This window comes from Oncorhynchus keta, chromosome 7 (genome assembly GCF_023373465.1).
Source record: "Oncorhynchus keta strain PuntledgeMale-10-30-2019 chromosome 7, Oket_V2, whole genome shotgun sequence".
NCBI lineage: Eukaryota > Metazoa > Chordata > Actinopteri > Salmoniformes > Salmonidae > Oncorhynchus > Oncorhynchus keta.
In genome coordinates this window covers 49344926-49372406 of record NC_068427.1, presented here as the reverse complement: position 1 = coordinate 49372406, position 27481 = coordinate 49344926, and the positions used below count along the sequence as shown (strand labels likewise).

The window sequence follows — 27481 nt, the reverse complement described above, 5'->3', positions numbered from 1 at the left end:
CCAGCCAAACCCGTTGTGATACAGCCTGGAGTCGAACCTGGTTCTGTAATGACCCCTCTAACACAGATATGCATTGCCGTAGACCGCTGCACCACTCGGGAGCCCGAAGTAGACTGCGGCAAATAGTTTCCTCCGTTGTATTTTCAAGCTTGACGCCCAGAAATGCAAGTCGACCGCAAAGGAGTTGAGGAATCGATTATTTTGGAGTCGACTCCTCAACACAACCTAAAGCAGACTGATGCCGCATTTTATATCACTGCATGATAAAACTGGGGGGTGACAAAAATGAAATTTCAGAATATGGTTGGGGTGGTCATGTCCCCCATCCCCAATGAAAGTTGTGCACCTCAGTACAATGCACGTGCAGCATATACTGATATTATATGTAAGTATATACATTAGTAGTGCAGTAAGGTGACAGAACTATTGCATTGGTCAGGTAGACAACACTGACTTCAGTGTGTAAAGAATATGAATAAATGTTAATAAGTGTGTGGTAGGGTGCAGGAGTCAGCCCAGGGTTCAGCTGTTGGGGCAGTCTTGTGGCTTGGGGTAGAGACTGGGTTTGAGACAGGTGGTCCGAGACTTGATGTTGACCTGGGCGTAAGGAAAGCGGCAAATAGGAAGCGGGGAGGACATTTTTTTGTTATCTGGGAAGCTGCTTACTAATCTGCCTCCACCTACCTAGTAAAGTAGCCTATGATGTTAGACTCTGAAAAACATATACGTTTTTACATAGCACTGAGCCTGAGAATGGTTACAACGCAGTTTTCCATTGTTTAGCTAGTTAAATAACTGATGGTGGAAATGAACGGCTGAGATAAGATTCGTTGCCTTTTAGTGGAAGCATGGAAATGAAAGGTTCGTAGTTAAACATATTTTTCCATTTCCCGTAGCTAGCTAGCTAGCTACCAGTACTATGTTTTCCCCTCAAAGAATAAACATGTCGTTGGACGCCGATGTATTTCTAAAACAATATGCGCAAACATGCCTTGTAGCTCATTTCAATCGTGACTTTTTTTTTTAGCATCTCGAACCAACGTGTACGAAGATAGTTGGCAACACCAGTGAGTTTAAACATATATATATATTACGGCGAGGGGCCTTTTGTTTCTAAACGGTGCTTGATATTGACCATTGATTTTAGCTATCGCAAGCTAACTTGGTTAGCCAGGCCTGGTCAAGCAGAGCAACCTTGTTAGCTAGCTACACTTTCCATTTAGTTATCCATGAGTTACACCATCATGGTATTGTTACTAGTAAACCAGTTAATCAGTTAAATAACTATCTTTCTACCTAGCAAGGCAGAATACAGCTTCACCAGCTAGCTAACAGCCCGTATCAACAGCCTTTTAACTTGTTATTGAGGACACTGGCTAGTTAGCTATTTTGAATGTCGTTGGTTAACTTCACAACCAGTTAACGTTGTTCGTCAACAAAAACATCAGAACGGAATCTGGGCCAAACCAAGGACATCTTCTGGCTCACAGTGTCAAATTAATCGTAGACGGGCAGACAGTTGATACTTCACAGTTGATATTTCACTACTGATAAAAACAAAAAAAAGACCGGTCGCTGTCTGGCTAGCAATGCTCCTCGACTAGCTAGCTAACATTAGCTAGTTTTGCCTGAAATATGTGGCATTATATATATAGTAAAATGAGTCACATCAAATTACATTAATGAAGCCCCCAAAAAATAGTTACATGTGGGATGCCTGATGATCAAGGTAAACGTGGATCATTTTGAGAACTAACTTCAGCTAGTTAGTTAGCTCAAGAGTATCAGACTAGCTGTGCCATTTGACAGTAAGTCATAGCTACATCATCATAAACAAAATGCTAACATACATGGAATAGAATTAACTTATTCTGACAATTTCTGTTGGCTATTATCTGGGCATTGCTTGATCTGTGGCCATATCAGGTCGGTGCTGCTATTTGAAAGACACTTCAGTTCAGGGTCAGACAGCGAAGGGTTTTGTAATCTTTATTTAACAAGACAAGTCAGTTAAGAACAAATTATTATTTACAATGACGGTCTACCCTGGCCAAACCCGGATGATGCTGAGGCCAATTGTGCGCAGCCCTATGGGACTCCCAATCACTCCGGTTGTGAAACAGCCTGGAATCGAACCAGTTCCTTAGACTGCTGTGCCTCTTGGGAGTTTTATATCAAACTAATTGTTGATTGGTTCCAACAAATGTCTGAATGTTCTGTCCTCAGAGTGGGGCCTCCAGACTGGACCATGAAGCAGTCAGTGATGAACTAGGTTCTAGGGAAGACTGAATCATTCCTATTAATTAGATCATCCTGTCTGAGAGGTGCACACATGGGATACCATAAATAGCATATGACATGGGGATCCCTGCCAAGGCAGCAGCTACTCTTCCTGGGGTTTATTATGGATCCCCATTAGTTCCTGCCAAGGCAGCAGCTACTCTTCCTGGGGTTTATTATGGATCCCCATTAGTTCCTGCCAAGGTAGCAGCTACTCTTCCTGGGGTTTATTATGGATTCCCATTAGCAGCTACTCTTCCTGGGATTTATTATGAATTCCCATTAGCTGCTACTCTTCCTGGGGTTTATTATGGATCCCCATTAGCAGCTACTCTTCCTGGGGTTTATTATGGATCCCCATTAGTACCTGTCAAGGCAGCAGCTACTCTTCCTGGGGTTTATTATGGATCCCCATTAGTTCCTGTCAAGGCAGCAGCTACTCTTCCTGGGGTTTATTATGGATCCCCATTAGTTCCTGCCAAGGCAGCAGCTACTCTTCCTGGGGTTTATTATGGATCCCCATTAGTTCCTGCCAAGGTAGCAGCTACTCTTCCTGGGGTTTATTATGGATTCCCATTAGCAGCTACTCTTCCTGGGATTTATTATGAATTCCCATTAGCTGCTACTCTTCCTGGGGTTTATTATGGATCCCCATTAGCAGCTACTCTTCCTGGGGTTTATTATGGATCCCCATTAGTACCTGTCAAGGCAGCAGCTACTCTTCCTGGGGTTTATTATGGATCCCCATTAGTTCCTGTCAAGGCAGCAGCTACTCTTCCTGGGGTTTATTATGGATTCCCATGAGTTGCTACTCTTCCTGGGGTCCAAACATGTTAAAATACTTACGTTACATATAAAACAAAGGATAAAACAGTACATCATATACAATTATTACATTACTACATATCTACAATACAAACTGTTTGATATCACCATACAACAATATCACAATGTGTGCATATGCATGTACTTTTGTGTCTCTTCACACTCCCCGTTGTTCCATAAGGTGTATTTTATGTTTTTATTTGATCTGATTCTAATGCTTCCATCAGTTACCTGATGTGGAATAGAGTTCAATGTAGACATGGCTCTATGTAGTACTGTGCGCCTCCCATAGTCTATTCTGGACTTGGGGACTGTGAAGAGACTTCTGGTGACATGTCTTGTGGGTGTATTTTAAACAGACAGCTTGGTACATTCAGCTTGCAAAAACAAGTAATGATGAAGTCAATCTCTCTTCAACTTTGAGCCAGGAGAGATTGACATGCATGTCATTAATGTTAGCTCTCCCTGTACTTTTAAGGGCCAGCCATGCTGCACTGTTCTGAGCCAATTGCAATTTTCCCAAGTCCCTCTTTGTGGCACTTGACCACACAACTGAAAAGTAGTCCAGGTGCGACAAAACTAGGGCCTGTAGGACCTGCCTTGTTGATAGTGTTAAGAAGGAAGAAACTAGGGCCTGTAGGACCTGCCTTGTTGATAGTATTGTTAAGAAGGTAGAAACTAGGGCCTGTAGGACCTGCATTGTTGATAGTGTTGTTAAGAAGGTAGAAACTAGGGCCTGTAGGACCTGCCTTGTTGATAATGTTGTTAAGAAGGAATAAACTAGGGCCTGTAGGACCTGCCTTGTTGATAATGTTGTTAAGAAGGAATAAACTAGGGCCTGTAGGACTGCCTTGTTGATAATGTTGTTAAGAAGGAAGAAACTAGGGCCTGTAGGACCTGCCTTGTTGATAATGTTGTTAAGAAGGAAGAAACTAGGGCCTGTAGGACCTGCCTTGTTGATAGTGTTGTTAAGAAGCCAGAAACTAGGGCCTGTAGGACCTGCCTTGTTGATAATGTTGTTAAGAATACAGAGCAGCGCTTTATTATAGGCTGACTTCTACCCATCTTAGCTACTGTTGTATCAACATGTTTTGACCATGACAGTTTACAATCCAGGGTTACTCCAAGCAGTTATGTCACCTCAACTTGCTCAATTTTCACATTATTCATTACAAGATACAGTTGAGGTTTAGGATTTAGTGAATGATTTTTCCCAAATACAATGCTTTTAGTTTTGGAAATATTTAGGACTAACTTATTCCTTGCTACCTATTCCGAAACTAACTGCAGCTCTTTAAGTGTTGCAGTCATTTCAGTTGCTTTAGTAGCTACGTGTATAGTGTTGAGTCATCTGCATACACAGACACACTGGCTACTCGTTAGTAAAGATTGAAAAAAGTAAGGGGCCAGGTGTGATTTCTTAACAACTTATCCTCATTTTAGATCTGTAGTTCACAATTTCTTAGCAATGTTAGCAAATATGTCACTATGCATTTATCCAGTTATTCACATTAATGTGTATTTGTATTACTGTCTCACTTGTCTAAATTAAAATAGTATGTACAGGCAAATAAGAAACAGAAGTTAGAAAGTAACAGGTGCAATAGTCTAGCAGAATCAGTGTTGTCTTCCAGGCATATCTTGAGTGGTGGCAGGTCTGTTGAGACAGACCATGAAACAACTAGCTAGATGCTGAGGAGACTGGCCATGAAACAACTAGCTAGATGCTAAGGAGCCAGGCCATGAAACAACTAGGTAGATGCTAAAGAGGCAGGCCATGAAACAACTAGCTAGATACTAAGGAGTCAGGCTATGAAACAATTAGCTAGATGCTGAGGAGACAGGCCATGAAACAACTAGCTAGATGCTGAGGAGACTGTCCATGAAACAACTAGCTAGATGCTAAGGAGACTGGCCATGAAACAACTAGGTAGATGCTAAAGAGGCAGGCCATGAAACAACTAGCTAGATACTAAGGAGGCAGGCCATGAAACAATTAGCTAGATGCTATGCTAAGGAGACAGGCCATGAAACAACTAGCAAGATGCTAAGGAGTCAGGCTATGAAACAATTAGCTAGATGCTAAGGAGGCAGGCCATGAAACAATTAGCTAGATGCTAAGGAGACAGGCCATGAAACAACTAGCTAGATGCTAAGGAGTCAGGCCATGAAACAACTAGCTAGATGATAAGGAGACAGGCAATGAAATAATTTGCTAGATGCTAAGGAGACAGGCCATGAAACAACTAGCTAGATGCTGAGGAGACAGGCCATGAAACAACTAGCTAGATGCTGAGGAGGCAGGTCATGGAACAATTAGCCAGATGCTAAGGAGTCAGGCTATGAAACAATTAGCTAGATGCTGAGGAGACAGGCCATGAAACAACTAGCCAGATGCTAAGGAGTCAGGCTATGAAAGAATTAGCTAGATACTGAGGAGACAGACCATGAAACCATTTGCTAGATGCTAAGGAGTCAGGCTATGAAACAATTAGCTAGATGCTGAGGAGACAGGCCATGAAACAACTAGCTAGATGCTAAAGAGGCAGTCCATGAAACAACTAGCTAGATACTAAGGAGTCAGGCTATGAAACAATTAGCTAGATGCTAAGGAGGCAGGCCATGAAACAACTAGCTAGATGCTAAGGAGGCAGGCCATGAAACAATTAGCTAGATGCTAAGGAGACAGGCCATGAAACAACTAGCTAGATGCTAAGGAGTCAGGCCATGAAACAATTAGCTAGATGCTGAGGAGTCAGGCCATGAAACAACTAGCTAGATGCTATGCTAAGGAGACAGGCCATGAAACAACTAGCAAGATACTCAGGAGTCAGGCTATGAAACAATTAGCTAGATGCTGATGAGACAGGCCATGAAACAATTAGCTAGATGCTAAGGAGACAGGCCATGAAACAACGAGCTCGATGCTGAGGAGACAGGCAATGAAACAACTAGCTAGATGCTAAGGAGACTGGCCATGAAACAACTAGCTAGATGCTAAGGAGCCAGGCCATGAAACAACTAGGTAGATGCTAAAGAGGCAGGCCATGAAACAACTAGCTAGATACTAAGGAGTCAGGCTATGAAACAATTAGCTAGATGCTGAGGAGACAGGCCATGAAACAACTAGGTAGATGCTAAAGAGGCAGGCAATGAAACAATGAGCTAGATGCTAAGGAGTCAGGCTATGAAACAATTAGCTAGATGCTGATGAGACAGGCCAAGAAACAACTAGCTAGATGCTAAGGAGGCAGGCCATGAAACAATTAGCTAGATGCTAAGGAGACAGGCCATGAAACAACGAGCTCGATGCTGAGGAGACAGGCAATGAAACAACTAGCTAGATGCTAAGGAGACTGGCCATGAAACAACTAGCTAGATGCTAAGGAGCCAGGCCATGAAACAACTAGGTAGATGCTAAAGAGACAGGCCATGAAACAACTAGCTAGATACTAAGGAGTCAGGCTATGAAACAATTAGCTAGATGCTGAGGAGACAGGCCATGAAACAACTAGCTAGATGCTGAGGAGACTGGCCATGAAACAACTAGCTAGATGCTAAGGAGACTGGCCATGAAACAACTAGGTAGATGCTAAAGAGGCAGGCCATGAAACAACTAGCTAGATACTAAGGAGTCAGGCTATGAAACAATTAGCTAGATGCTATGCTAAGGAGACAGGCCATGAAACAACTAGCAAGATGCTGAGGAGTCAGGCTATGAAACAATTAGCTAGATGCTAAGGAGGCAGGCCATGAAACAATTAGCTAGATGCTAAGGAGACAGGGCATGAAACAACTAGCTAGATGCTAAGGAGACAGGCCATGAAACAACTAGCTAGATGCTGAGGAGACAGGCCATGAAACAACTAGCTAGATGCTGAGGAGGCAGGTCATGGAACAATTAGCTAGATGCTAAGGAGACAGGCCATGAAACAACTTGCTAGATGCTAAGGAGACAGGCAATGAAACAACGAGCTCGATGCTGAGGAGACAGGCCATGAAACAACTAGCTAGATGCTAAGGAGTCAGGCCATGAAACAACTAGCCAGATGCTAAGGAGTCAGGCTATGAAACAATTAGCTAGATGCTGAGGAGACAGGCCATGAAACAACTAGCTAGATGCAAAGGAAGCAGGCCATGAAACAATTAGCTAGATGCTAAGGAGACTGGCCATGAAACAACTAGGTAGATGCTAAAGAGGCAGGCCATGAAACAACTAGCTAGATACTAAGGAGTCAGGCTATGAAACAATTAGCTAGATGCTAAGGAGACAGGCCATGAAACAACTAGCTAGATGCTAAGGAGACAGGCCATGAAACAATTAGCTAGATGCTGAGGAGTCAGGCCATGAAACAACTAGCTAGATGCTATGCTAAGGAGACAGGCCATGAAACAACTAGCAAGATGCTAAGGAGTCAGGCTATGAAACAATTAGATAGATGCTGATGAGACAGGCCGTGAAACAACTAGCTAGATGCTAAGGAGGCAGGCCATGAAACAATTAGCTAGATGCTAAGGAGACAGGCCATGAAACAACTAGCTAGATGCTAAGGAGTCAGGCCATGAAACAATTAGCTAGATGCTGAGGAGTCAGGCCATGAAACAATTAGCTAGATGCTATGCTAAGGAGACAGGCCATGAAACAACTAGCAAGATGCTCAGGAGTCAGGCTATGAAACAATTAGCTAGATGCTGATGAGACAGGCCATGAAACAACTAGCTAGATGCTAAGGAGGCAGACCATGAAACACTTAGCTAGATGCTAAGGAGACAGGCCATGAAACAACTAGCTAGATGCTAAGGAGTCAGGCCATGAAACAACTAGCTAGATGATAAGGAGACAGGCAATGAAACAATTTGCTAGATGCTAAGGAGGCAGGCCATGAAACAACTAGCTAGATGCTGAGGAGACAGGCCATGAAACAACTAGCTAGATGCTAAGGAGGCAGGCCATGGAACAATTAGCTAGATGCTAAGGAGACAGGCCATGAAACAACTTGCTAGATGCTAAGGAGACAGGCAATGAAACAACTAGCTCGATGCTGAGGAGACAGGCAATGAAACAACGAGCTAGATGCTAAGGAGTCAGGCCATGAAACAGCTATCCAGGTGCTAAGGAGTCAGGCTATGAAACAATTAGCTAGATGCTGAGGAGACAGGCCATGAAACAACTAGCTAGATGCTAATGAAGCAGGCCATGAAACAATTAGCTAGATGCTAAGGAGACTGGCCATGAAACAACTAGGTAGATGCTAAAGAGGCAGGCCATGAAACAACTAGCTAGATACTAAGGAGTCAGGCTATGAAACAATTAGCTAGATGCTAAGGAGGCAGGCAATGAAACAACTAGCTAAATGCTGAGGAGACAGGCCATGAAACAACTAGCCAGATGCTAAGGAGTCAGGCCATGAAACAACTAGCCAGATGCTAAGGAGTCAGGCTATGAAACAATTAGCTAGATGCTGAGGAGACAGGCCATGAAACAACTAGCTAGATGCTAAGGAAGCAGGCCATGAAACAATTAGCTAGATGCTAAGGAGACTGGCCATGAAACAACTAGGTAGATGCTAAAGAGGCAGGCAATGAAACAATGAGCTAGATGCTAAGGAGTCAGGCTATGAAACAATTAGCTAGATGCTGATGAGACAGGCCATGAAACAATTAGCTAGATGCTGATGAGACAGGCCATGAAACAACTAGCTAGATGTTAAGGAGGCAGGCCATGAAACAATTAGCTAGATGCTAAGGAGACAGGCCATGAAACAACGAGCTCGATGCTGAGGAGACAGGCAATGAAACAACTAGCTAGATGCTAAGGAGTCAGGCAATGAAACAATGAGCTAGATGCTAAGGAGAAAGTTGAGACAGGCCGTGAAACAACTAGCTAGATGCTAAGGAGTCAGGCCATGAAACAACTAGCCAGATGCTAAGGAGTCAGGCTATGAAACAATTAGCTAGATGCTGAGGATACAGGCCATGAAACAACTAGCCAGATGCTAAGGAGTCAGGCTATGAAAGAATTAGCTAGATGCTGAGGAGACAGACCATGAAACCATTTGCTAGATGCTAAGGAGACAGGCCATGAAACAATTTGCTAGATGCTAAGGAGACATGCCATGAAACAACTAGCTAGATGCTGAGGAGACAGGCAATGAAACAACTAGCTTGATGCTAAAGAGACAGGCCATGAAACAACTAGCTTGATGCTAAGGCGTCAGGTAATGGAACAACTAGCTAGATGCTAAGGAGACAGGCCATGAAACAACTAGCTAGATGCCAAGGAGCAAGTTGAGACAAGCCATGAAACAACTAGCTAGATGCTGAGTAGAAAGTTGAGACAGGCCATGAAACAACTAGTTAGTTGCTAAGGAGCCAGGCCATGAAACAACTAGCTAGATTATAAGGAGACTGGCCATGAAACAACTTGCTAGATGCTAAGGAGACAGGCCATGAAACAACTAGCTAGATTATAAGGAGACTGGCCATGAAACAACTTGCTAGATGCGAAGGAGACAAGCAATGAAACAACTAGCTAGATTCTAGGGAGACAAACAATGAAACAACTAGCTTGATGCTAAGGAGGAAGTTGAGACAGGCCGTGAAACAACTAGCTAGATGCGAAGGAGACAAGCCATGAGACAACTAGTTAGATGCTAAGGAGACAGGCCATGAAACAACTAGCTAGATTCTAAGGAGACAGGCCATGAAACAACTAGCAAGATGCTAAGGAGACAGGCCATGAAACAACTAGCTAGATGCTGATGAGACAGGCCATGAAACAACTAGCTAGATTCTAAGGAGACAGGCCATGAAACAACTTGCTAGATGCCAAGGAGCAAGTTGAGACAGGCCATGAAACAACTAGCTAGATGCTAAGGATACAGGTCATGAAACAACTAGCTAGATGCTAAGAAGAAAGTTGAGACAGGCCATGCAACAACTAGCAAGATGCTAAGGAGACAGGCCATGAAACAACTAGCTAGATGCTAAGGAGACAGGCCATGAAACAACTAGCTAGATGCTAAGGCGACAGGCCATGAAACAATTAGCTAGATGCTGATGAGAAAGTTGAGACAGGCCATGAAACAACTAGTTAGATGCTAAGGAGACAGGCCATGAAACAACAAGCTAGATGCCAAGGAGCAACTTGAGACGGGCCATGAAACAACTAGCTAGATGCTAAGAAGAAAGTTGAGACAGGCCATGGAACAACTAGCAAGATGCTAAGGAGACAGGCCATGAAACAACTAGCTAGATGCTAAGGGGACAGGCCATGAAACAACTAGCTAGATGCTAAGGGGACAGGCCATGAAACAACTAGCTAGATTATAAGGAGACTGGCCATGAAACAACTTGCTAGATGCTAAGGAGACAGGCCATGAAACAACTAGCTAGATGCCAAGGAGAAAGTTGAGACAGGCCATGAAACAACTAGCTAGATGCGAAGGAGACAAGCAATGAAACAACTAGCTAGATTCTAGGGAGACAAACAATGAAACAACTAGCTTGATGCTAAGGAGGAAGTTGAGACAGGCCGTGAAACAACTAGCTAGATGCGAAGGAGACAGGCCATGAGACAACTAGTTAGATGCTAAGGAGACAGGCCATGAAACAACTAGCTAGATTCTAAGGAGACAGGCCATGAAACAACTAGCAAGATGCTAAGGAGACAGGCCATGAAACAACTAGCTAGATGCTGATGAGACAGGCCATGAAACAACTAGCTAGATTCTAAGGAGACAGGCCATGAAACAACTTGCTAGATGCCAAGGAGAAAGTTGAGACAGGCCATGAAACAACTAGCTAGATGCTAAGGATACAGGTCATGAAACAACTAGCTAGATGCTAAGAAGAAAGTTGAGACAGGCCATGCAACAACTAGCAAGATGCTAAGGAGACAGGCCATGAAACAACTAGCTAGATGCTAAGGCGACAGGCCATGAAACAATTAGCTAGATGCTGATGAGAAAGTTGAGACAGGCCATGAAACAACTAGTTAGATGCTAAGGAGACAGGCCATGAAACAACAAGCTAGATGCCAAGGAGCAACTTTGAAACAAAAGCTGAGAAAGAACTGAGACGGGCCATGAAACAACTAGCTAGATGCTAAGAAGAAAGTTGAGACAGGCCATGGAACAACTAGCAAGATGCTAAGGAGACTGGCCATGAAACAACTAGCTAGATGCTAAGGGGACAGGCCATGAAACAACTAGCTAGATGCTAAGGGGACAGGCCATGAAACAACTAGCTTGATGCTAAGGAGACAGGCCATGAAACAACTAGCTAGATTCTAAGGAGCCAGGCCATGAAACAACTAGTTAGATGCTAAGGAGACAGGCCATGAAACAACTAGTTAGATGCTAAGGAGCCAGGCCATGAAACAACTAGCTATATTCTAAGGAGACAGGCCATGAAACAACTAGCTAGATGCTAAGGAGCCAGGCCATGAAACAACTTGCTAGATGCCAAGGAGCAAGTTGAGACAGGCCATGAAACAACTAGCTAGATGCTAAGGATACAGGTCATGAAACAACTAGCTAGATGCTAAGAAGAAAGTTGAGACAGGCCATGCAACAACTAGCAAGATGCTAAGGAGACAGGCCATGAAACAACTAGCTAGATGCTAAGGAGACAGGCCATGAAACAACTAGCTAGATGCTAAGGCGACAGGCCATGAAACAATTAGCTAGATGCTGATGAGAAAGTTGAGACAGGCCATGAAACAACTAGTTAGATGCTAAGGAGACAGGCCATGAAACAACAAGCTAGATGCCAAGGAGCAAGTTGAGACGGGCCATGAAACAACTAGCTAGATGCTAAGAAGAAAGTTGAGACAGGCCATGGAACAACTAGCAAGATGCTAAGGAGACAGGCCATGAAACAACTAGCTAGATGCTAAGGGGACAGGCCATGAAACAACTAGCTAGATGCTAAGGGGACAGGCCATGAAACAACTAGCTTGATGCTAAGGAGACAGGCCATGAAACAACTAGCTAGATTCTAAGGAGACAGGCCATGAAACAACTAGTTAGATGCTAAGGAGACAGGCCATGAAACAACTAGCTAGATTCTAAGGATACAGGCCATGAAACAACTTGCTAGATGCCAAGGAGCAAGTTGAGACAGGCCATGAAACAACTAGCTAGATGCTAAGGATACAGGTCATGAAACAACTAGCTAGATGCTAAGAAGAAAGTTGAGACAGGCCATGCAACAACTAGCAAGATGCTAAGGAGACAGGCCATGAAACAACTAGCTAGATGCTAAGGAGACAGGCCATGAAACAACTAGCTAGATGCTAAGGCGACAGGCCATGAAACAATTAGCTAGATGCTGATGAGAAAGTTGAGACAGGCCATGAAACAACTAGTTAGATGCTAAGGAGACAGGCCATGAAACAACAAGCTAGATGCCAAGGAGCAACTTGAGACGGGCCATGAAACAACTAGCTAGATGCTAAGAAGAAGGTTGAGACAGGCCATGGAACAACTAGCAAGATGCTAAGGAGACAGGCCATGAAACAACTAGCTAGATGCTAAGGAGACAGGCCATGAAACAACTAGCTAGATGCTAAGGCGACAGGCCATGAAACAATTAGCTAGATGCTGATGAGAAAGTTGAGACAGGCCATGAAACAACTAGTTAGATGCTAAGGAGACAGGCCATGAAACAACAAGCTAGATGCCAAGGAGCAACTTGAGACGGGCCATGAAACAACTAGCTAGATGCTAAGAAGAAAGTTGAGACAGGCCATGGAACAACTAGCAAGATGCTAAGGAGACAGGCCATGAAACAACTAGCTAGATGCTAAGGGACAGGCCATGACAGGCCATGAAACAACTAGCTAGATGCTAAGGGGACAGGCCATGAAACAACTAGCTTGATGCTAAGGAGACAGGCCATGAAACAACTAGCTAGATTCTAAGGAGCCAGGCCATGAAACAACTAGTTAGATGCTAAGGAGACAGGCCATGAAACAACTAGTTAGATGCTAAGGAGCCAGGCCATGAAACAACTAGCTATATTCTAAGGAGACAGGCCATGAAACAACTAGCTAGATGCTAAGGAGCCAGGCCATGAAACAACTTGCTAGATGCCAAGGAGCAAGTTGAGACAGGCCATGAAACAACTAGCTAGATGCTAAGGATACAGGTCATGAAACAACTAGCTAGATGCTAAGAAGAAAGTTGAGACAGGCCATGCAACAACTAGCAAGATGCTAAGGAGACAGGCCATGAAACAACTAGCTAGATGCTAAGGAGACAGGCCATGAAACAACTAGCTAGATGCTAAGGCAGGCCATGAAACAATTAGCTAGATGCTGATGAGAAAACAACTAGTTGAGACAGGCCATGAAACAACTAGTTAGATGCTAAGGAGACAGGCCATGAAACAACTAGCTAGATGCCAAGGAGCAAGTTGCCCATGAAACAACTAGCTAGATGCTAAGAAGAAAGTTGAGACAGGCCATGGAACAACTAGCAAGATGCTAAGGAGACAGGCCATGAAACAACTAGCTAGATGCTAAGGGGACAGGCCATGAAACAACTAGCTAGATGCTAAGGGGACAGGCCATGAAACAACTAGCTTGATGCTAAGGAGACAGGCCATGAAACAACTAGCTAGATTCTAAGGAGCCAGGCCATGAAACAACTTGCTAGATGCCAAGGAGCAAGTTGAGACAGGCCATGAAACAACTAGCTAGATGCTAAGGATACAGGTCATGAAACAACTAGCTAGATGCTAAGAAGAAAGTTGAGACAGGCCATGGAACAACTAGCAAGATGCTAAGGAGACAGGCCATGAAACAACTAGCTAGATGCTAAGGGGACAGGCCATGAAACAACTAGCTAGATGCTAAGGGGACAGGCCATGAAACAACTAGCTTGATGCTAAGGAGACAGGCCATGAAACAACTAGCTAGATGCTAAGGAGACAGGCCATGAAACAACTTGCTAGATGCCAAGGAGCAAGTTGAGACAGGCCATGAAACAACATGCTAAGGATACAGGTCATGAAACAACTAGCTAGATGCTAAGAAGAAAGTTGAGACAGGCCATGGAACAACTAGCAAGATGCTAAGGAGACAGGCCATGAAACAACTAGCTAGATGCTAAGGGGACAGGCCATGAAACAACTAGCTAGATGCTAAGGGGACAGGCCATGAAACAACTAGCTTGATGCTAAGGAGACAGGCCATGAAACAACTAGCTAGATTCTAAGGAGACAGGCCATGAAACAACTAGTTAGATGCTAAGGAGACAGGCCATGAAACAACTAGCTAGATTCTAAGGAGACAGGCCATGAAACAACTTGCTAGATGCCAAGGAGCAAGTTGAGACAGGCCATGAAACAACTAGCTAGATGCTAAGGATACAGGTCATGAAACAACTAGCTAGATGCTAAGAAGAAAGTTGAGACAGGCCATGCAACAACTAGCAAGATGCTAAGGAGACAGGCCATGAAACAACTAGCTAGATGCTAAGGAGACAGGCCATGAAACAACTAGCTAGATGCTAAGGCGACAGGCCATGAAACAATTAGCTAGATGCTGATGAGAAAGTTGAGACAGGCCATGAAACAACTAGTTAGATGCTAAGGAGACAGGCCATGAAACAACAAGCTAGATGCCAAGGAGCAACTTGAGACGGGCCATGAAACAACTAACTAGATGCTAAGAAGAAGGTTGAGACAGGCCATGGAACAACTAGCAAGATGCTAAGGAGACAGGCCATGAAACAACTAGCTAGATGCTAAGGGGACAGGCCATGAAACAACTAGCTAGATGCTAAGGGGACAGGCCATGAAACAACTAGCTTGATGCTAAGGAGACAGGCCATGAAACAACTAGCTAGATTCTAAGGAGCCAGGCCATGAAACAACTAGTTAGATGCTAAGGAGCCAGGCCATGAAACAACTAGCTAGATTCTAAGGAGACAGGCCATGAAACAACTAGCTAGATGCTAAGGAGCCAGGCCATGAAACAACTTGCTAGATGCCAAGGAGCAAGTTGAGACAGGCCATGAAACAACTAGCTAGATGCTAAGGATACAGGTCATGAAACAACTAGCTAGATGCTAAGAAGAAAGTTGAGACAGGCCATGCAACAACTAGCAAGATGCTAAGGAGACAGGCCATGAAACAACTAGCTAGATGCTAAGGAGACAGGCCATGAAACAACTAGCTAGATGCTAAGGGGACAGGCCATGAAACAACTAGCTTGATGCTAAGGAGACAGGCCATGAAACAACTAGCTAGATTCTAAGGAGACAGGCCATGAAACAACTAGTTAGATGCTAAGGAGACAGGCCATGAAACAACTAGTTAGATGCTAAGGAGCCAGGCCATGAAACAACTAGCTAGATTCGAAGGAGACAGGCCATGAAACAACTAGCTAGATTCTAAGGAGCCAGGCCATGAAACAACTAGTTAGATGCTAAGGAGACAGGCCATGAAACAACTAGTTAGATGCTAAGGAGCCAGGCCATGAAACAACTAGCTATATTCTAAGGAGACAGGCCATGAAACAACTAGCTAGATGCTAAGGAGCCAGGCCATGAAACAACTTGCTAGATGCCAAGGAGCAAGTTGAGACAGGCCATGAAACAACTAGCTAGATGCTAAGGATACAGGTCATGAAACAACTAGCTAGATGCTAAGAAGAAAGTTGAGACAGGCCATGCAACAACTAGCAAGATGCTAAGGAGACAGGCCATGAAACAACTAGCTAGATTCTAAGCAGACAGGCCATGAAACAACTAGTTAGATGCTAAGGAGACAGGCCATGAAACAACTAGTTAGATGCTAAGGAGCCAGGCCATGAAACAACTAGCTAGATTCGAAGGAGACAGGCCATGAAACAACTAGCTAGATTCTAAGGAGCCAGGCCATGAAACAACTAGTTAGATGCTAAGGAGACAGGCCATGAAACAACTAGTTAGATGCTAAGGAGCCAGGCCATGAAACAACTAGCTATATTCTAAGGAGACAGGCCATGAAACAACTAGCTAGATGCTAAGGAGCCAGGCCATGAAACAACTTGCTAGATGCCAAGGAGCAAGTTGAGACAGGCCATGAAACAACTAGCTAGATGCTAAGGATACAGGTCATGAAACAACTAGCTAGATGCTAAGAAGAAAGTTGAGACAGGCCATGCAACAACTAGCAAGATGCTAAGGAGACAGGCCATGAAACAACTAGCTAGATGCTAAGGAGACAGGCCATGAAACAACTAGCTAGATGCTAAGGCGACAGGCCATGAAACAATTAGCTAGATGCTGATGAGAAAGTTGAGACAGGCCATGAAACAACTAGTTAGATGCTAAGGAGACAGGCCATGAAACAACAAGCTAGATGCCAAGGAGCAAGTTGAGACGGGCCATGAAACAACTAGCTAGATGCTAAGAAGAAAGTTGAGACAGGCCATGGAACAACTAGCAAGATGCTAAGGAGACAGGCCATGAAACAACTAGCTAGATGCTAAGGGGACAGGCCATGAAACAACTAGCTAGATGCTAAGGGGACAGGCCATGAAACAACTAGCTTGATGCTAAGGAGACAGGCCATGAAACAACTAGCTAGATTCTAAGGAGACAGGCCATGAAACAACTAGTTAGATGCTAAGGAGACAGGCCATGAAACAACTAGCTAGATTCTAAGGAGACAGGCCATGAAACAACTTGCTAGATGCCAAGGAGCAAGTTGAGACAGGCCATGAAACAACTAGCTAGATGCTAAGGATACAGGTCATGAAACAACTAGCTAGATGCTAAGAAGAAAGTTGAGACAGGCCATGCAACAACTAGCAAGATGCTAAGGAGACAGGCCATGAAACAACTAGCTAGATGCTAAGGAGACAGGCCATGAAACAACTAGCTAGATGCTAAGGCGACAGGCCATGAAACAATTAGCTAGATGCTGATGAGAAAGTTGAGACAGGCCATGAAACAACTAGTTAGATGCTAAGGAGACAGGCCATGAAACAACAAGCTAGATGCCAAGGAGCAACTTGAGACGGGCCATGAAACAACTAACTAGATGCTAAGAAGAAGGTTGAGACAGGCCATGGAACAACTAGCAAGATGCTAAGGAGACAGGCCATGAAACAACTAGCTAGATGCTAAGGGGACAGGCCATGAAACAACTAGCTAGATGCTAAGGGGACAGGCCATGAAACAACTAGCTTGATGCTAAGGAGACAGGCCATGAAACAACTAGCTAGATTCTAAGGAGCCAGGCCATGAAAAAACTAGTTAGATGCTAAGGAGCCAGGCCATGAAACAACTAGCTAGATTCTAAGGAGACAGGCCATGAAACAACTAGCTAGATGCTAAGGAGCCAGGCCATGAAACAACTTGCTAGATGCCAAGGAGCAAGTTGAGACAGGCCATGAAACAACTAGCTAGATGCTAAGGATACAGGTCATGAAACAACTAGCTAGATGCTAAGAAGAAAGTTGAGACAGGCCATGCAACAACTAGCAAGATGCTAAGGAGACAGGCCATGAAACAACTAGCTAGATGCTAAGGAGACAGGCCATGAAACAACTAGCTAGATGCTAAGGCGACAGGCCATGAAACAATTAGCTAGATGCTGATGAGAAAGTTGAGACAGGCCATGAAACAACTAGTTAGATGCTAAGGAGACAGGCCATGAAACAACAAGCTAGATGCCAAGGAGCAAGTTGAGACGGGCCATGAAACAACTAGCTAGATGCTAAGAAGAAAGTTGAGACAGGCCATGGAACAACTAGCAAGATGCTAAGGAGACAGGCCATGAAACAACTAGCTAGATGCTAAGGGGACAGGCCATGAAACAACTAGCTAGATGCTAAGGGGACAGGCCATGAAACAACTAGCTTGATGCTAAGGAGACAGGCCATGAAACAACTAGCTAGATTCTAAGGAGACAGGCCATGAAACAACTAGTTAGATGCTAAGGAGACAGGCCATGAAACAACTAGTTAGATGCTAAGGAGCCAGGCCATGAAACAACTAGCTAGATTCGAAGGAGACAGGCCATGAAACAACTAGCTAGATGCTAAGGAGCCAGGCCATTAAAAAACTAGCTAGATGCTAAGGATCCAGGCCATTAAAAAACTAGCTAGATGCTAAGGAGATAGTTGAGACAGACCATGAAACAACTAGCTAGATGCTGAGGAGACTGTTGAGATTAGGGGTGCATCCCAATATTTTCTCCTTTCACCCAAAGTGTGCATTCGTTCACTACTTTCCACATCTGAAAGAATTGGATTGGTGAAGGCATGGACTAGTGGGAGTTTGCAGTGGTTGCACAGCCTTTCCTCTACAGGGAGCCATGTTTTCAAGGCTGTGCTCACTGAGCCTGTACTTTGTTTAGGTTTTGTTCAGTAACCATGGTCAAATAGTTTGCCACGGTGTACTGTCAACTTAGGGCCAGATAGCACTGCATTTTGCTTTGTGCTTGTGTTTCCCAATAAGTAATGTATTTTTTTTTTACTATGTTGTAATTTGATTTATTCTGATTGATTGGATGTTCTGGTCCTGAGGCTTCAGTGTGTTAGTAGAACAGGTTTGTGAACTCAGCCCCAGGACCAGCTGGATGAGGGGACTGAGGCTTCAGTGTGTTAGTAGAACAGGTTTGTGAACTCAGCCCCAGGACCAGCTGGATGAGGGGACTGAGGCTTCAGTGTGTTAGTAGAACAGGTTTGTGAACTCAGCCCCAGGACCAGCTGGATGAGGGGACTGAGGCTTCAGTGTGTTAGTAGAACAGGTTAGTGAACTCAGGACCAGCTGGATGAGGGGACTGAGGCTTCAGTGTGTTAGTAGAACAGGTTAGTGAACTCAGGACCAGCTGGATGAGGGGACTGAGGCTTCAGTGTGTTAGTAGAACAGGTTAGTGAACTCAGGACCAGCTGGATGAGGGGACTGAGCCTTCAGTGTGTTAGTAGAACAGGTTTGTGAACTCAGCCCCAGGACCAGCTGGATGAGGGGACTGAGGCTTCAGTGTGTTAGTAGAACAGGTTAGTGAACTCAGGACCAGCTGGATGAGGGGACTGAGGCTTCAGTGTGTTAGTAGAACAGGTTAGTGAACTCAGGACCAGCTGGATGAGGGGACTGAGGCTTCAGTGTGTTAGTAGAACAGGTTAGTGAACTCAGGACCAGCTGGATGAGGGGACTGAGGCTTCAGTGTGTTAGTAGAACAGGTTTGTGAACTCAGCCCCAGGACCAGCTGGATGAGAGGACTCTTTTCTTTGCTCAGCTCTTGGCATTGCAGGACTTGGTAATGATATGAGAGGGGCTCACTGTATTTTAGATGTTTCCAAAACTGAATTGCTCTTTTATTATTAGTGGATATTGGCCTAATTGTTTGTAGTTTTCCTCTGGACATGTAGGAGAATCCTATAGAGCTCTGCATGCAGGGTTTCAATGGGGTGTTTTTCCCATTTGGTAAAATCTTGTTTTAGTAGGTATTAATAGGTATTTGAATTTGTTTTTTCATGGTGTAGATTGCCCTGCGTGCTTTCTTGCTTTTTTTGGTTCTGAATGTACGTTTATAGAGTTTTAAAGTTATTATTAAATTAAAAGTATTATTATTATTATTAAAGTCTCACAGTACTGAAGGTGTAATTCACCATTATTTGGGTCTCTGCTTTTGGTTGGATAGTGTTCTGTTTTTTTTTGGTTACAGGTTGCTTTCTGTTATTCTTGTGTGCTGTTTTGGGCCCATCTGTGTGAATTTCTGATGTTGTACAGCTTACTGGGCTGTGAATGTGTGGTTGTGTCCATGTCTGTTCTTTTGAGGAACAACGGAATTTAGCTGTGATCAGACAGTGTTAGTGGCTTCATGGTGAATGAGCTGAGAGAGAAAGGGTCAATGTCTGTAATCTACTGTACTGTGGCCAAGAGGTGAGCAATAGGTGAGCAGTCTGGAGGTGGTGTAGCTGGGGGGCTGCTCCTTCAGCTCAGTAACCCATACCTCTAACAGAGCCAGCCTGTCTCTCAGCAGTCTGGAGGTGGTGTAGCTGGGGGGCTGCTCCTTCAGCTCAGTAACCCATACCTCTAACAGAGCCAGCCTGTCTCTCAGCAGTCTGGAGGTGGTGTAGCTGGGGGGGGCTGCTCCTTCAGCTCAGTAACCCATACCTCTAACAGAGCCAGCCTGTCTCTCAGCAGTCTGGAAGTGGTGTAGCTGGGGGGCTGCTCCTTCAGCTCAGTAACCCATACCTCTGACAGAGCCAGCCTGTCTCTCAGCAGTCTCGAGGTGGTGTAGCTGGGGGGCTGCTCCTTTAGCTCAGTAACCCATACCTCTAACAGAGCCAGCCTGTCTCTCAGCAGTCTGGAGGTGGTGTAGCTGGGGGGCTGCTCCTTCAGCTCAGTAACCCATACCTCTAACAGAGCCAGCCTGTCTCTCAGCAGTCTGGAGGTGGTGTAGCTGGGGGGCTGCTCCTTCAGCTCAGTAACCCATACCTCTAACAGAGCCAGCCTGTCTCTCAGCAGTCTGGAGGTGGTGTAGCTTGGGGGCTGCTCCTTCAGCTCAGTAACCCATACCTCTAACAGAGCCAGCCTGTCTCTCAGCATTCTGGAGGTGGTGTAGCTGGGGGGGCTGCTCCTTCAGCTCAGTAACCCATACCTCTAACAGAGCCAGCCTGTCTCTCAGCAGTCTGGAGGTGGTGTAGCTGGGGGGCTGCTCCTTTAGCTCAGTAACCCATACCTCTAACAGAGCCAGCCTGTCTCTCAGCAGTCTGGAGGTGGTGTAGCTGGGGGGCTGCTCCTTCAGCTCAGTAACCCATACCTCTAACTGAGCCAGCCTGTCTCTCAGCACTGGAGGTGGTGTAGCTGGGGGGCTGCTCCTTCAGCTCAGTAACCCATACCTCTAACAGAGCCAGCCTGTCTCTCAGCAGTCTGGAGGTGGTGTAGCTTGGGGGGGGCTGCTCCTTCAGCTCAGTAACCCATACCTCTAACAGAGCCAGCCTGTCTCTCAGCAGTCTGGAGGTGGTGTAGCTGGGGGGCTGCTCCTTCAGCTCAGTAACCCATACCTCTAACAGAGCCAGCCTGTCTCTCAGCAGTCTGGAGGTGGTGTAGTTGGGGGGCTGCTCCTTTAGCTCAGTAACCCATACCTCTAACAGAGCCAGCCTGTTTCTCAGCAGGTTGATGGTAGTGTGGTCTTGTCTCTGGTGGTTGTAGGCAGGCAGGGGGGAGGATAGTCCTGCTGTTGGGGTGCCTGAGGTGAGGGGACAGGTCGGGGGGCTGTCCTTGTCCTTTTTGGTTTCCTCCATCTATCCCAGGGTGGGGAAGTTGAGCCATGAAAGTGCCATTCTGATACATGTTTACTGTCAGAAACCTGTTTTCCTGGTCCTTACCGCTGTCCTCAAACATGTGGATTTGCCTTCCCTTGCAGAGGCCTTTCTTTGTGGTATAGCTGAAATGCCTGGTTACAGCTGTATGCCAGGCAGTAGTGTTGTCTGTGTAAAATAACAGGTTTGTAAACAGTCCTGTTTTGTGAGCAGTTGGCAAACAAAGTTTCTGGCTTCTCCCTCTGAATTCTGTGTTTAAAATGGATTCTTCCCTTCTCTGATTTGATTTCTGATGGAAAAAAATGTTTAAAGGGGGGAAAGTCTCAGTTTCTGCTGCTGCTGCCTGTGGCCATGTTGCTATGGTTACCAGCAGTAAACAGTTGGAGCTAGACGCTAAGCTAGCTGACAGATTTGATTTGGCTAGCTAGCACAATAAAGATTGACAGAGAGTGAGTTAAAAGACCAATATTTTTCTCCTGGGTTGATCTTCGGTTATACAGTTTGATTAACTATATATTTTTTGCGAATTTAATCTTGTTAACCAGAAAGTTATAACATGGAAGGAGCTGTTCTTCCGCATGACTTCTCTTTGTCTGTCTCTCTCTCAATTCAATTCAATGGGTTTTATTGGCATGGGAAACGTGGTTTTTTTAAATTCTTTTTTTATTTTTATATCACCTTTATTTAACCAGGTAGGCTAGTTGAGAACAAGTTCTCATTTGCAACTGCGACCTGGCCAAGCAAGTGAGGTAGATAATATACAAAATGGAAATAAACAATACAAATTATATACATTGTAATAAAATAATAAAGTATAACAAATAATAAAATAAAATGGTAGTTAATAATATTAATAATAAAAAATGGTCACAGTCAATAGTAGAAATATAATATGTAAAAAGCTAAACATGGAAAATGAAACTAACTGTCATCCTCACCATTACATAAGTACTAAAACTACCATCATCATTACTACTACTACTACTACTACTACTACCACCACCACCACCATCACTAAACTGCTATCATTACCATCACCCCTACTACCCGTACCACTACTATTTGGAATAATAATCACAAATAAAATAACATTTTATTTGTCACATACACATGGTTAGCAGATGCTAATGCGAGTGTAGCAAAATGCTTGTGCTAGTTCCGACCATGCACTAATATCTAACAAGTAATCAAACAATTTCACAACAACTACCTCATACACACAAGTGTAAAGGAATTAATAAGAATGTGTACATATAAATATGGATGAGCGATGGCCGGACGGCATAGACATGGTGCAGTAGATGGTATAGAGTACAGTATATACATATGAGATGAGTAATGTTTTTAATATATTTTTTTATTTCACCTTTATTTAACCAGGTAGGCTAGTTGAGAACAAGTTCTCATTTGCAACTGCGACCTGGCCAAGATAAAGCATAGCAATGTGAACAGACAACACAGAGTTACACATGGAGTAAACCATTAACAAGTCAATAACACAGTAGAAAAAAAGGAGAGTCTATATACATTGTGTGCAAAAGGCATGAGGAGGTAGGCGAATAATTACAATTTTGCAGATTAACACTGGAGTGATAAATGATCAGATGGTCATGTACAGGTAGAGATATTGGTGTGCAAAAGAGCAGAAAAGTAAATAAATAAAAACAGTATGGGGATGAGGTAGGTAAAAATGGGTGGGCTATTTACCGATAGACTATGTACAGCTGCAGCGATCGGTTAGCTGCTCAGATAGCAGATGTTTGAAGTTGGTGAGGGAGATAAAAGTCTCCAACTTCAGCGATTTTTGCAATTCGTTGTCACTGCCAGTCACTGGCAGCAGAGAACTGGAACGAAAGGCGGCCAAATGAGGTGTTGGCTTTAGGGATGATCAGTGAGATACACCTGCTGGAGCGCGTGCTACGGATGGGTGTTGCCATCGTGACCAGTGAACTGAGATAAGGCGGAGCTTTACCCAGCATGGACTTGTAGATGACCTGGAGCCAGTGGGTCTGGCGACGAATATGTAGCGAGGGCCAGCCGACTAGAGCATACAGGTCGCAGTGGTGGGTGGTATAAGGTGCTTTAGTAACAAAACGGATGGCACTGTGATAAACTGCATCCAGTTTGCTGAGTAGAGTGTTGGAGGCAATTTTGTAGATGACATCGCCGAAGTCGAGGATCCGTAGGATAGCCAGTTTTACTAGGGTAAGTTTGGCGGCGTGAGTGAAGGAGGCTTTGTTGCGGAATAGAAAGCCGACTCTAGATTTGATTTTCGATTGGAGATGTTTGATATGAGTCTGGAAGGAGAGTTTACAGTCTAGCCAGACACCTAGGTACTTATAGATGTCCACATATTCTAGGTCGGAACCATCCAGGGTGGTGATGCTGGTCAGGCGTGCGGGTGCAGGCAGCGAACGGTTGAAAAGCATGCATTTGGTTTTACTAGCGTTTAAGAGCAGTTGGAGGCCACGGAAGGAGTGTTGTATGGCATTGAAGCTCGTTTGGAGGTTAGATAGCACAGTGTCCAAGGACGGGCCGGATGTATATAGAATGGTGTCGTCTGCGTAGAGGTGGATCAGGGAATCGCCCGCAGCAAGAGCAACATCATTGATATATACAGAGAAAAGAGTCGGCCCGAGAATTGAACCCTGTGGCACCCCCATAGAGACTGCCAGAGGACCGGACAGCATGCCCTCCGATTTGACACACTGAACTCTGTCTGCAAAGTAGTTGGTGAACCAGGCAAGGCAGTCATCCGAGAAACCGAGGCTACTGAGTCTGCAGATAAGAATATGGCGATTGACAGAGTCGAAAGCCTTGGCAAGGTCGATGAAGACGGCTGCACAGTACTGTCTTTTTATTGATGGCAGTTATGATATCGTTTAGTATCTTGAGCGTGGCTGAGGTGTACCCGTGACCGGCTCGGAAACCAGATTGCACAGCGGAGAAGGTACGGTGGGATTCGAGATGGTCAGTGACCTGTTTGTTGACTTGGCTTTCGAAGACCTTAGATAGGCAGGGCAGGATGGATAGAGGTCTGTAACAGATTGGGTCCAGGGTGTCTCCCCCTTTGAAGAGGGGGATGACTGCGGCAGCTTTCCAATCCTTGGGGATCTCAGACGATATGAGAGGTTGAACAGGCTGGTAATAGGGGTTGCGACAATGGCGGCGGATAGTTTCAGAAATAGAGGGTCCAGATTGTCAAGCCCAGCTGATTTGTACGGGTCCAGGTTTTGCAGCTCTTTCAGAACATCTGCTATCTGGATTTGGGTAAAGGAGGACCTGGAGAGGCTTGGGAGAGTAGCTGCGGGGGGGGGGGCGGCGGAGCTGTTGGCCAAGGTTGGAGTAGCCAGGCGGAAGGCATGGCCAGCCGTTGAGAAATGCTTGTTGAAGTTTTCGATAATCATGGATTTATCGGTGGTGACCGCGTTACCTAGCCTCAGTGCAGTGGGCAGCTGGGAGGAGGTGCTCTTGTTCTCCATGGACTTCACAGTGTCCCAGAACTTTTTGCAGTTGGAGCTACAGGATGAAAATTTCTGCCTGAAGACGCTGGCCTGACTGACTGCGTGTATTGGTTCCTGACTTCCCTGAACAGTTGCATATCGCGGGGACTATTCGATGCTATTGCAGTCCGCCTCAGGATGTTTTTGTGCTGGTCGAGGGCAGTCAGGTCTGGAGTGAACCAAGGGCTATATCTGTTCTTAGTTCTGCATTTTTTGAACAGGGCATGCTTATCTAAAATGCTGAGGAAGTTGCTTTTAAAGAATAACCAGGCATCCTCAACTGACGGGATGAGGTCAATGTCCTTCCAGGATACCCGGGCCAGGTCGATTAGAAAGGCCTGCTCACAGAAGTGTTTTAGGGAGCGTTTGACAGTGATGAGGGGTGGTCGTTTGACTGCGGCTCTGTAGCGGATACAGGCAATGAGGCATTGACCGCTGAGATCCTGGTTGAAGACAGCGGAGGTGTATTTGGAGGGCCAGTTGGTCAGGATGACGTCTATGAGGGTGCCCTTGTTTACAGATTTAGGGTTGTACCTGGTGGGTTCCTTGATGATTTGTGTGAGATTGAGGGCATTTAGCTTAGATTGTAGGACTGCCGGGGTGTTAAGCATATCCCCGTTTAGGTCACCTAACAGAACAAACTCTGAAGCTAGATGGGGGGCGATCAATTCACAAATGGTGTCCAGGGCACAGCTGGGAACTGAGGGGGGTCGGTAGCAGGCGGCAACAGTGAGAGACTTATTTCTGGAGAGAGTAATTTTCAAAATTAGTAGTTCGAACTGTTTGGGTATGGACCTGGAAAGTATGACATTACTTTGCAGGCTATCTCTGCAAGTTCTATCTTGACGGAAAATGTTATAGTTGGGTATGGAAATCTCTGAATTTTTGGTGGCCTTCCTGAGCCAGGATTCAGACACGGCAAGGACATCAGGGTTAGCAGTGTGCTAAAGCAGTGAGTAAAACAAACTGTATGTAGGGTATGTAGGCTATGTAAACATTATATAAAGTGGCATTGTTTAACTTGTTATGGCTGTAATCCCGATATCGGGATAAGTGTCATCAACAACCGCTGAATAGCATAGCGCTACATTCAATAAATATTATTACAAATATTTATATTCATGAAATCACAAGTGCAATATAGGAAAATACAGTTTAGCCTTTTGTTAATCCACCTGTCGTGTCAGATTAAAGCTATTTAGTCTGTCTGGGAGCAAGACATCTGGGTCCGCGACAGGGCTGGTTTTCTTTTTTGTAGTCCATGATTGACTGTAGACCCTGCCACATACCTCTCGTGTCTGAGCCGTTGAATTGCGACTACTTTGTCTCTATACTGATGCTTAGCTTGTTTGATTGCCTTGTGGAGGGAATAGCTACACTGTTTGTATTCGGTCATGTTTCCGGTCGCCTTGCCATGATTAAAAGCAGTGGTTTGAGCTTTCAGTTTTGCGCGAATGCTGCCATCAATCCACTGTTTCTGGTTGGGGAAGGTTTTAATAGTTACCGTGGGCACAACATCACCGATACACTTGCTAATAAACTCGCTCACCGAATCAGCGTATACATCAATGTTGTTGTTCAACGCTATCCGGGAACATATCCCAGTCCACGTGATCGAAGCAATCTTGAAGCGTGGAATCAGATTGGTCGGACAAGCGTTGAACAGACCTGAGAATGGGCGTTTCCTGTTTCAGTTTCTGTCTTTAGGCTGGGAGCAACAAAATGGAGTCGTGGTTAGATTTGCCGAATGGAGGGCGGGGGAGGACTCTGTATGCGTCGCGGAAGTTAGAGTAACAATGATCCAGAATTTTAGAATTTTGACATCCCTGGTTGCACATTCGATATGCTGATTCAAATTTAGGGAGTCTTGTTTTCAGATTAGCCTTGTTAAAATCCCCAGCTACAATAATTGCAGCCTCAGGATATGTGGTGGTGGGGGGGGGTGGTCGAAGAGAATTCTCTTGGTAGAGAATTTTCTTGGTAGATAATGCGGTCTGCATTTGATTGTAATGAATTCTTGGTCAGGTGAACACAAGGACTTGAGTTCCTGTATGTTGTTATGATCACATCACGACTCGTTAATCATAAGGCATACACCCCCGCCCTTCTTCTTACCAGAGATATGTTTGCTTCTGTCGGCGCGATGCGTGAAGAAACCAGGTGGCTGTACCAGACTTCCGGCGCCGACAGAGATTGCCACATCGCTTTGCGTTCTTAGGAAACAGTATTTTGATTTTTTTATGTATTATTTCTTACACTATTACCCCAGGAAATCTCAAGTCTTATTACATAGGAGCCATTGCTCCTTCGCCCATGAGTATTTTTAGGTTTTCATCTGGGTTTAATAAGTTAAAATGTGGAATAAATGTATTCATTTCTGTGAATAATGAATCTCTTGGTGAGGAATATTTCTCAGAGTAAAGGAGAAAGTGTATCTCTGTTTCTATCTCCCCTGTTCGGCAGTGACCACATGCACGCTCCTCTTTGGGGAGCCGTGTCTTTTTATGTCTGCCGGTTTCTATTGCCAATTGGTGGTCACTCAGCCTGTACTTGGTAAGGAACTGTCTCTGCTTCGTATCTCTGACAGAGTAGAGCTAATCAG

General features: G+C 44.8%; 1 protein-coding gene across 1 annotated transcript in view; it reads left to right on the top strand.

The window, feature by feature from the left end:
* Nucleotides 1-577: 577 nt before the first annotated feature.
* The window catches only part of LOC118386420 (speckle-type POZ protein-like A), an 87367-nt gene continuing 60463 nt past the window's right edge, over nt 578-27481 (top strand). Inside the window, exon 1 of the mRNA XM_052523145.1 lies at nt 578-861. The gene's annotated coding sequence lies outside the window, so the exon portion shown is untranslated. The remainder of the gene's footprint in view (nt 862-27481) is intronic.